The 8,691-nt window shown below is 57.3% G+C and overlaps 1 protein-coding gene across 4 annotated transcripts in view; it reads left to right on the top strand.

Annotated features, from left to right (window-relative positions):
- The first annotated feature begins 237 nt into the window (after nucleotides 1–237).
- The window catches only part of LOC146811098 (E3 ubiquitin-protein ligase RNF14-like), an 80,986-nt gene continuing 72,532 nt past the window's right edge, over nucleotides 238–8,691 (top strand). The window contains exon 1 of one of the 4 annotated variants that reach the window (XM_085618145.1): nucleotides 238–393. The gene's annotated coding sequence lies outside the window, so the exon portion shown is untranslated. Of the gene's footprint in view, nucleotides 437–8,691 lie in introns of all 4 variants that reach the window. The other 3 variants (XM_085618146.1, XM_085618148.1, XM_085618147.1) reach the window with 3 other exon arrangements.

Here is an 8,691-nt window from a genome sequence, read left to right as displayed (position 1 = left end):
TACAGCGCATACTGTGAACTGACTCACCTCTAGGCGTTTCGTTGAAATCAGGTTGAGGGTATTCGTGATGTAATTGCCCTACATACACAAAGTGAATAATACAAATGGTGAGTATACATAACTTTGTATTACTGACGTTAAATTTGTGGTAGCGTGCCATCTAGTTTGGCTGTACTGTTGCTTTAAGATAGTTTACGCCCCGCTCGTTGATTTCTCTTGTGAAGCTGCTCGGTTGCCAGTACAGTCATTCACTGTGCGGTCTGTTTATGAGCCAGTCTCCTCTGTTGCTGCTTTGCGTGCGCGGACGTCACCAGGAAGAGTTTCCCTCAGCTTACATCAGCTGACGCCCACAGTGGGAACACCGACTTTAAACAGGAGCCTTCCTGGAGCCAGGTAAGCAAGAACACGGTCTCCTGTGCTCGCACTCCTCCTTCAGGTATTTGCATTTTTTTATATTACTCAACGATAATGGGGAACTTACTAAAAAGTAAAGCAAACGAGTCGTGTGCCTGACGTTATGAAAAATAAGCTTTTACATTCAACAATATGAAGCACACAGAACAGGTATTTGGGGCTCCCGTTCACATAGTAGTGTTGTTAGATACAGGTCTAAAGTAATCCAGCACATACATAAGTACCACTTGGTGGAGATAGCTGTATTTTTTTAGTCATTTTACTCAGCGTTCGAAGTGGGCGGGATCGGCATGGCACGGCGTGCCCCTAGTTTTTAAAATTTAATAGAATCCGTTCCCCTATTTTTTTATTTAAAAAATGCGTCCCAGGACGGAAGAAATAGTCAAGACCTATAGACAAGGCTCGGCCGTTCGGGGACGGGAGGGTGGGCAGAGAAGGAAAATGACTCTGTCTTTTCTTTCTTGCCCAGAGAAGATAAGGACAGTGTCCAATACTCCTGCCCTGCCTCTGTCCCTCCCTCTCTCTCACACTCTCTTTCTTCCTCTTCCCCATATTCCCTTTCTTTCTGTCTCTGTCTCCTTATTCTCACTTGCTGAAAACCATGACTTCAAGTAACAAGTCTTACCCTCTCTAAAAAAAAGAAACACTTATGCTGGAAAAGTCTTCTTTTTCTGGCATTTTTCTTTTCCAAAGTGAAGCCCTGGGACAGAGAGAAAAAAAGTCCGATAAATAAATCATGACAGATCGCGCAATAATCAGTCCACGCAAGGTACTTTAGCGTAAAAGGCCTTTTTATTAGGACAGGGTTGGACAACCATAACCAGAAACATAACACAAAATCCCCAACAATCCCCAACAACAACATTCCTCACTACCCATACTCTCCAAGACTCCAACTACTCCATCCCCACTTCACACCGCAACCTTCTCACTTCCATTCGCTTCCTCACTTCTCTTCCAAAACTCCACCATCATCTCCATTCGTCGTCCACTGCTCTGACGCACCCCCACGTTTCCCCAGTATCCCCCTCCCCGGAAGGGTGAGTATGCCCGTCATGGACTCCTCCCCCCTCCCCAATCCGCCCCACACAAACACAACCCGCCCTAAACTGGCACGCTGAAAAAACATGACCTCACCAACTAGTCATGTAATTGCCGGGTGGGCGGGTGGCCAACGATCCACTAACTACCCTCCCTGAGGCGCTGGGGAAAGGAAGAGGAAGGACTTCCTCGTCCTCCCCCTTTTAATCCCTACCTGCGACCCCACCCCTTATCCCACCCCTTCCTCCCCTGTCCTTCCCTTGCGCGAACTCCCCGGGGGAAGACTAGACCGCTGGTCTTACTTCCCCCGGGGGCCTCCTCGCGCAATAATCAGTCCACGCAAGGTACTTTAGCGTAAAAGGCCATTTTATTAGGACAGGGTTGGACAACCATAACCAGAAACATAACACAAAATCCCCAACAATCCCCAACAACAACATTCCTCACTACCCATACTCTCCAAGACTCCAACTACTCCATCCCCACTTCACACCGCAACCTTCTCACTTCCATTCGCTTCCTCACTTCTCTTCCAAAACTCCACCATCATCTCCATTCGTCGTCCACTGCTCTGACGCACCCCCACGTTTCCCCAGTATCCCCCTCCCCGGAAGGGTGAGTATGCCCGTCATGGACTACTCCCCCCTCCCCAATCCGCCAACCAGGGAACCCCCGGAGGGCGGTTACCTGCCCCACCCCACACAAGTGCACCTTTCGCCCTCACCTCCTCATACACCAGATCGACTCATTCCACAGCCCACTGATAAAATCCCTCATCTCCATCATATAGTAAGCGTTTCCCATGTGCGAAAGGTGCACGCCATCGGTCCTAAAAAGCAAGGGCTCCTCGAGCCGCAGACCAGGATGCGCCAGCACCTTGATCCCACAGTCCTCACAAAAAACTCTCATCGCCCTATTCAATTTTCTGCGAGCGCGCTCCACCGCAGCGGGCTTCAACGCCCCCCTCCAAACTCTTCTGGGAATGAACTCAGTCCACACAATACAAGCGCCAGCCAGATTGCGTTTGATCGCTGCCAAGTCCCTCTGCATCAAATAAATCAATGACACCGCTGATTGCCGCACCAGGTCGTTCTCTCCCAGGTGAATTACCAGCAGATCCGGACATCCTTGCTGCGAGACCTTCTTCGTGAGCCAAGGCAAAAGTTCCCCCCAGCGCATTCCACTCCTACCCCACCAGAACACCTCATGACTGCAGCTTCTCAGGCCCAGGCTACGCCCATACACCTGCCTGTCAGAAAACTTGGCAGCCCAATGCACAAATGAATGTCCCACTATCCAGGTAACCGTCTTGGCTCCAGGACCCCCAACACAACCTACGAAGAAAAAAGGAGCATTAGAAACGAGAAAGGTCGCGCACAACGCTCACACAGCCGCCGCGCACCCCTCCGCCCTACTTCCTAACGTACCGCTCGCAGCAGCGCGAACGCCATCTACCAATCCTCCTGATCTTATCCCAGGACCAGCCCAGCCGTGCCGCCGCCGCGCCGATGCGAAAGGAATGCGTCCCATACCCCGCCGGGTCCCTACCTAAGCGCCGCAACGCCATGCGCAGCACCGCCAATAATTGGTAAGCCGTGACCCTTTTTCCCGAGGCATGACAGAAAATCTCCCCCACCAGACGGCCGCACTGCCCGCAAAAACTGCTCCACTCCCGCACCGGGCACACTGCCAACTCCCCAGACTCACACAGCCACACCCACGTGCCTCTGCCAGCCTGATCCGTCTTGGAACGCCCCAACCATATCCCCAGGCGCCCCCCATCCAAACGTACATCCTCGAACCTCATCCCCATCCCCCCCTTACCCCCCAGCAACTCCGAAACCCGGAAAGCCCCAAAGAACATCCACGACATACATAGGCGGAACAACGCCAACTCATACCGATCATAACACAGAAAACCCAACTCCCCCAACACATCCACCAACAGGTCAAAAGTGATCGCCTCGCGCAACGGCGCTCCCCCCCGCCCTCCCCGCTCCCTGGTCCAGCCCTTCAGCATCCTGCTCAGCAACTCACCCGTGGCCGGATCAAAACCCAAATAGAGCTTCCCATAGAAGGAAATCCCCGCCAGTTTGCCTGCAATCGTCACTGACGACAATCCTCTGTCCATGCAGTGCAACACATAACGCACGACACCCGCCTCACACTCACCCTGAGACATCCGCCACTCACCCCGCGACCACCCCAAGAACACACACAACTCCACCCATGCCAAACGATACGTCCGCCGCATGGACTCGGCAACAGACTGCTCCACCAGATTCACCACTCTCACTCCCCCCAGCTCCAAATACCCTCCGGCACCTTGGTCTTGGCAAAGTCCGCTCCGGGCGCCAACCTTCGGAAACGCTGCCACTGCGAACGAGACAATGCATCCGCGATGTCATTGCTAACGCCCGGCACATGTTTCGCGCGAAACAGCACATTCAAGCGCAAGCACAGCAGCATGAAACTTCGCAGCAAGCGCAGCACCCGCAGGTCCCTCGCCCTCTGATGGTTCACCAAATCCACCACCGTCCTGTTGTCCACATGAAAAAGCACCGATCGGTTCCGGAATTCCTGTCCCCACACCTGCAACGCCACCAGCAGCGGAAAGAACTCCAGAAACGCAATGCTCCTGCCCTGTGCCAACCAGTGCGCCGGCCACTGCTCCGCACACCACCGACCATCCCAGAAAACTCCAAAGCCGCGCGCCCCAGCCGCATCCGAAAAGATCTGCACCTGCCACACCATGTTGTCATCAGCAAAGTCCAAGGAGACCCCATTGAAGTCACTCAAGAACCCCTGCCACACTCGCAGATCCGCCCGGACACCCACCGAAATCCGCACCCTGTGATGGGGCAACACTGCCCCTGACATGGCCAGCCCCAGTCGCCTGCAAAACGTCCTGCCCGCCCGCACCACTCGGCACGCAAAGTTCAGCAAGCCCAACAAACGCTGGACGGACCTCAAATCAATCTTCCTTTGCACCACAACTTGGCTCAGACAGTCCTGTATCTCCAATACCTTCTGCTGGGGGAGGCGCGCCATCCACTCCACTGAATCCAATTCAATCCCCAGAAACGCCAGACAACAACTGGGCCCAGCCGTCTTCTCTGGCGCCAACGGCACACCAAACTCCCCTGCCATCCTCTGAAAGTGGCCCAAAGCCGCCCCACACTCCCCCGACTGACCTCGGCCTACAAACAAGAAATCATCCAAGTAGTGGGACACCAGCCGGTGCCCCGCCCTGTCAGTGAAGGCCCATTGCAGAAAGGAACTGAAAGTCTCGAAAAGAGCGCAGGAGATCGCGCACCCCATGGGCAAAACCTTGTCCACAAAGATGGCCCCCCCGAACTGCATGCCCAGCACCGAGAAATCCTCCGGGTGAATCGGCAGAAGGCGAAACGCCGACTTGATGTCACACTTGGCCAATTCCGCCCCCCGCCCACACAGCCTCACCAACCCGATCGCATCATCCACCGACGCATACAGCACCCGGGAATCCTCCTCCGCGATGAAATCATTCACCGACCGTCCCTCAGGCCATGACAAATGGTGAATCAAACGAAACTCGCCAGGTTCCTTTTTTGGAACCACCCCCAACGGGGATATGATGAGTTCAGGTAGCGGCCACGTGTCAAACGGGCCGGCCACGCGACCTTCCAACACCTCCCTGCGCAATTTTGCCTCCACCGCAACTCCTTCGCCGACCGCAAATTCTCTGCCCACCTGCGCTCCCGCGGCCCCTGGTACCCCACCCGAAACCCTTCTGTGAATCCCCAAAACAGCCGCAGCGCCGCCGCCCGATCAGGGTAGCGGGAGAGCCACGGACCCATGGCCTCCACACTAACCGGTGTAGGAGCCCTTTGGCCCAGCCTGTCCCCTTCCTTTCGTGACCCGCCATTGCTCGGACGGGGTGGCCAACGTGAAACACTGCGTGACCGGGTGCTTGCCTCCACACTTAGAGCACTCATGTTTAAATCGGCAGGGGTGGTGGGTGCAGAACCCCTTGTTGAAATTCCAACAAGCCCCAGTGGTGGCTCCCCCACTCTTAGCAGGCTGTCCTGTTGCGCCGGCAGCGGCAGCCTGCCCACTCGCTCCCCCAGCTCCACCTGTTCCCCCACCCGCCCCCCCCGAGGCGGGACGGGACTGAAAAGGCCGATAAGCCACCGGAAGGCCACTCGCAGTGTGGGTTGCCGCAGAGGACTGCGTGGAGGCCATCCATTGCACCCACAGCTCCTGATCTACCTCTCCCCAGGGCTTGTCAGGGTTGACGCTGACCCGCGCCCGAAATTCCTTATCGTAACTGAGCCAGGCGAAACCCCCAAAGTGCATCTGCGCTTTTCTGATGACATCCATGTATTTAAACAACGCAATAGCCCTATCCTGATGCTTCTCGCAATAAATACTGGCATAAATCAGGAAGGCCGACGTCCAATTTTCCATATTTACCGGCACCCGCGGCCGCCGTGTCAACTCCCACTCCTCCTCTTTAGACCCCTCCTTCGCCTGAATCTCCCGATGCAACAATTTAAAGACGTCCACATACTCATGTTTCCAAATCCTGCCCCTCGTCTTTTCAGACAGATGGGACCCCAGTGGCATCGCCAACCCCATATACGGAAGCTTTTTCTTATGTTTCTCTCCCCCTTCTTCCTTCCCATCTGGCACCTTCTCCGTCTGAACGCCAGCTCCCACCATCCGCTTCTCATCCCCCTCAGGGGCCGCCGCCTTAGCCGGCACCTTCGGCTGCGCCGTCTTTCCCACCACCCTCACTGACCCATCCCCCACCCCCACAGACCTACAAGACTTCTTACGCCCCAGCCCGATCCCCTCCTCCCACGCCCCCCACCATGTGCTCTCACCTGTCAAAGTGCGTAGCACCTCCTGCGCCCGTCCGCCGGGACCCGGGGCTGACACCCTCGCCGCTGGCGTCTTGCTGCAGCTGGCTTTGCTTTCCTGGAAAACACCAAACTTCCGCGTTGCCACCGGCCCCATCACCTCACGCACTTCGCCTTCTTCCAGCTCCTCACTTTCCGACTCGTAATCCAGCTCTTCGACCACCACAGGCTCACTGGGCTCCACGCGCACCTCACGCACTACACGCTTCATTCCTTTTCCTTTCTCTCCTTGGACAAACTCATACTCCGGCGCCGATGATGCGCGCTCCCTCGATGGAGGGCAGGCCGCCGCGGACCCCCCTACTGCTTCGCCCCGGCGTCTGGAGGCCGTCGTGCGCCCCGCCGGCCCACCTCGGCCTCTACCAGCAATCTGCGCTGGCTTGGATCCCCCCCCCCCTCGTGACCGGCATAGTCCGAGGGGGCCCCAGCGCCACCAGGTCTCTGCGACGTCAAGTCCGTCCCTGCCTCATCCAGCCACACCCAGCGCCCGCGCCCCCGCGCCGGCTCTGCTCCTCCCCCGCGCGCCGCGGCCCGGTCCGCCGCCCGCTCCCCCTCCCTGGCCGCGCACATCTCCTCCCACCGCCGCTCCGTCTCTTCGATCAACCGCCGCTGTTCTCGGATACGCTCCTCCAAAGACATCTCCTCCCAACCGTCGTCCCACCGCCCCTCCCCCGCGGCCCGCGCCCCACGACCGCGGCCCGTACCCCCAGGCGTCCCAAGCCCCGACCCCCGTCCCCCCGCCGCCTTCGCCGGGCCTTTGCCCTTACTTCCCCGCCCCCCACCCTTCCCCTTGCCCCCACCCGCCGTGTCCGACGCCTGGTCCCCCCACCCACCGCCCTCACCCCCCGTGGACTCACTCCCCGAAAGATACAGGGCGAAATCATCCCCCACCTGCCCCTCTGCGTCCTCCTCCAGGTCGCTGTCCTCACTATAGTCCACTAAAAATGAAGCCACCCCGCTGCCCCCGGCCCCGGGCCCCCCCCGGCCCGACCGCACCTCCGCCGCCCCAACCTCGTCACCCCAAGCCCCCCCACCCCTCCCCGCAGGCACCCCCGACGACGAACCCATTGCCGGGAGGCTCAGACGCCTATCTCCGGGCTTCCCCCCAGGCCCCGCCTTCCTGCCCCCCCTCGCGCACCCACCGCGTGCTTCTTAAGAGGCGGTTCCTCCATGCAGGCCATAACCGCCGCCGCCACCCCCGCGGACGCCGAACGCGGCGTCCTGGACATTCCCACCCACGCCTGCTCCAACACACCCGGCCGCAGAAGGTCCGCCCTCCCTGCACGCCCCAACAACTGTAGCGCCGCCCGCACCGCCGCCTCGTCCGGCGCCTGACCCCCTCCCGACTCCATGACAAACGCGCTCCGCACCAACCACCGCTCCGCCCCAGCCGACTCCACCCGACACCCGCAGGCCGCCACACGTTGCCAAACGAGGCAGCCCTGAAATCGCTCGCTACACCCACAAACACACTCCACTCACCGCCGCAAAAACCACGCCCCCGCCGATCCACCGAAGCTCCGCAGGCCCCGCACCGCGCACCAACGATCCACTAACTACCCTCCCTGAGGCGCTGGGGAAAGGAAGAGGAAGGACTTCCTCTTCCTCCCCCTTTTAATCCCTACCTGCGACCCCACCCCTTATCCCACCCCTTCCTCCCCTGTCCTTCCCTTGCGCGAACTCCCCGGGGAAGACTAGACCGCTGGTCTTACTTCCCCCGGGGGCCTCCGTGGTTGCAAAGTGGCCAGACTGGTTTTATTCACACCCATACACATTAGCGCCACACTACAGAGTTTGCCAGCTTCTTCCATTTTCTCGTCTTTCTTTGAACAGCATTGTTTTCCCCAGGTCAGGCAGTGCACCATTCCTGGAGGCGCTGCAATACCTTGTCCCCAATCCAGTATCTTCATGAGGGACCTGTCTTGGCCTTGGGTGGTATAATACCCCCTGTTCTATCTTTCTCCTATTTGCTACAATCTCGAAATGCCACGAGGAATGTCCATTGTCTGTGGTATTTCGCAATTGGAGCACGTAGGAGAAAGATAGAACAGGGTATTATACCACCCTATAGCCTTGACTGGTTTCTCATGAAGATACTGGATTGGGGAGAAGATTATACATCATTCAGAAATTCGACATTGATGCAATGCACAACCCTGATGAAGTCCAAAGGGAGGAAATGGGTTTGCTGGGCTGAATGGAATAAGCTTTTTTTAAAATAATGAATAAAGACTCCTGAATGATTGAATCACACCAAATTATCGATATTGGATATGTTTTGGACAGCTCTATATCTAAACTACGTTGATTAATCAAACAAATATTTATATAT

This window comes from Triturus cristatus, chromosome 7 (assembly GCF_964204655.1).
Source record: "Triturus cristatus chromosome 7, aTriCri1.1, whole genome shotgun sequence".
Lineage (NCBI taxonomy): Eukaryota > Metazoa > Chordata > Amphibia > Caudata > Salamandridae > Triturus > Triturus cristatus.
The sequence above is the reverse complement of the archived record's forward strand: the minus strand, read 5'-3'. Positions and strand labels throughout refer to the sequence as shown.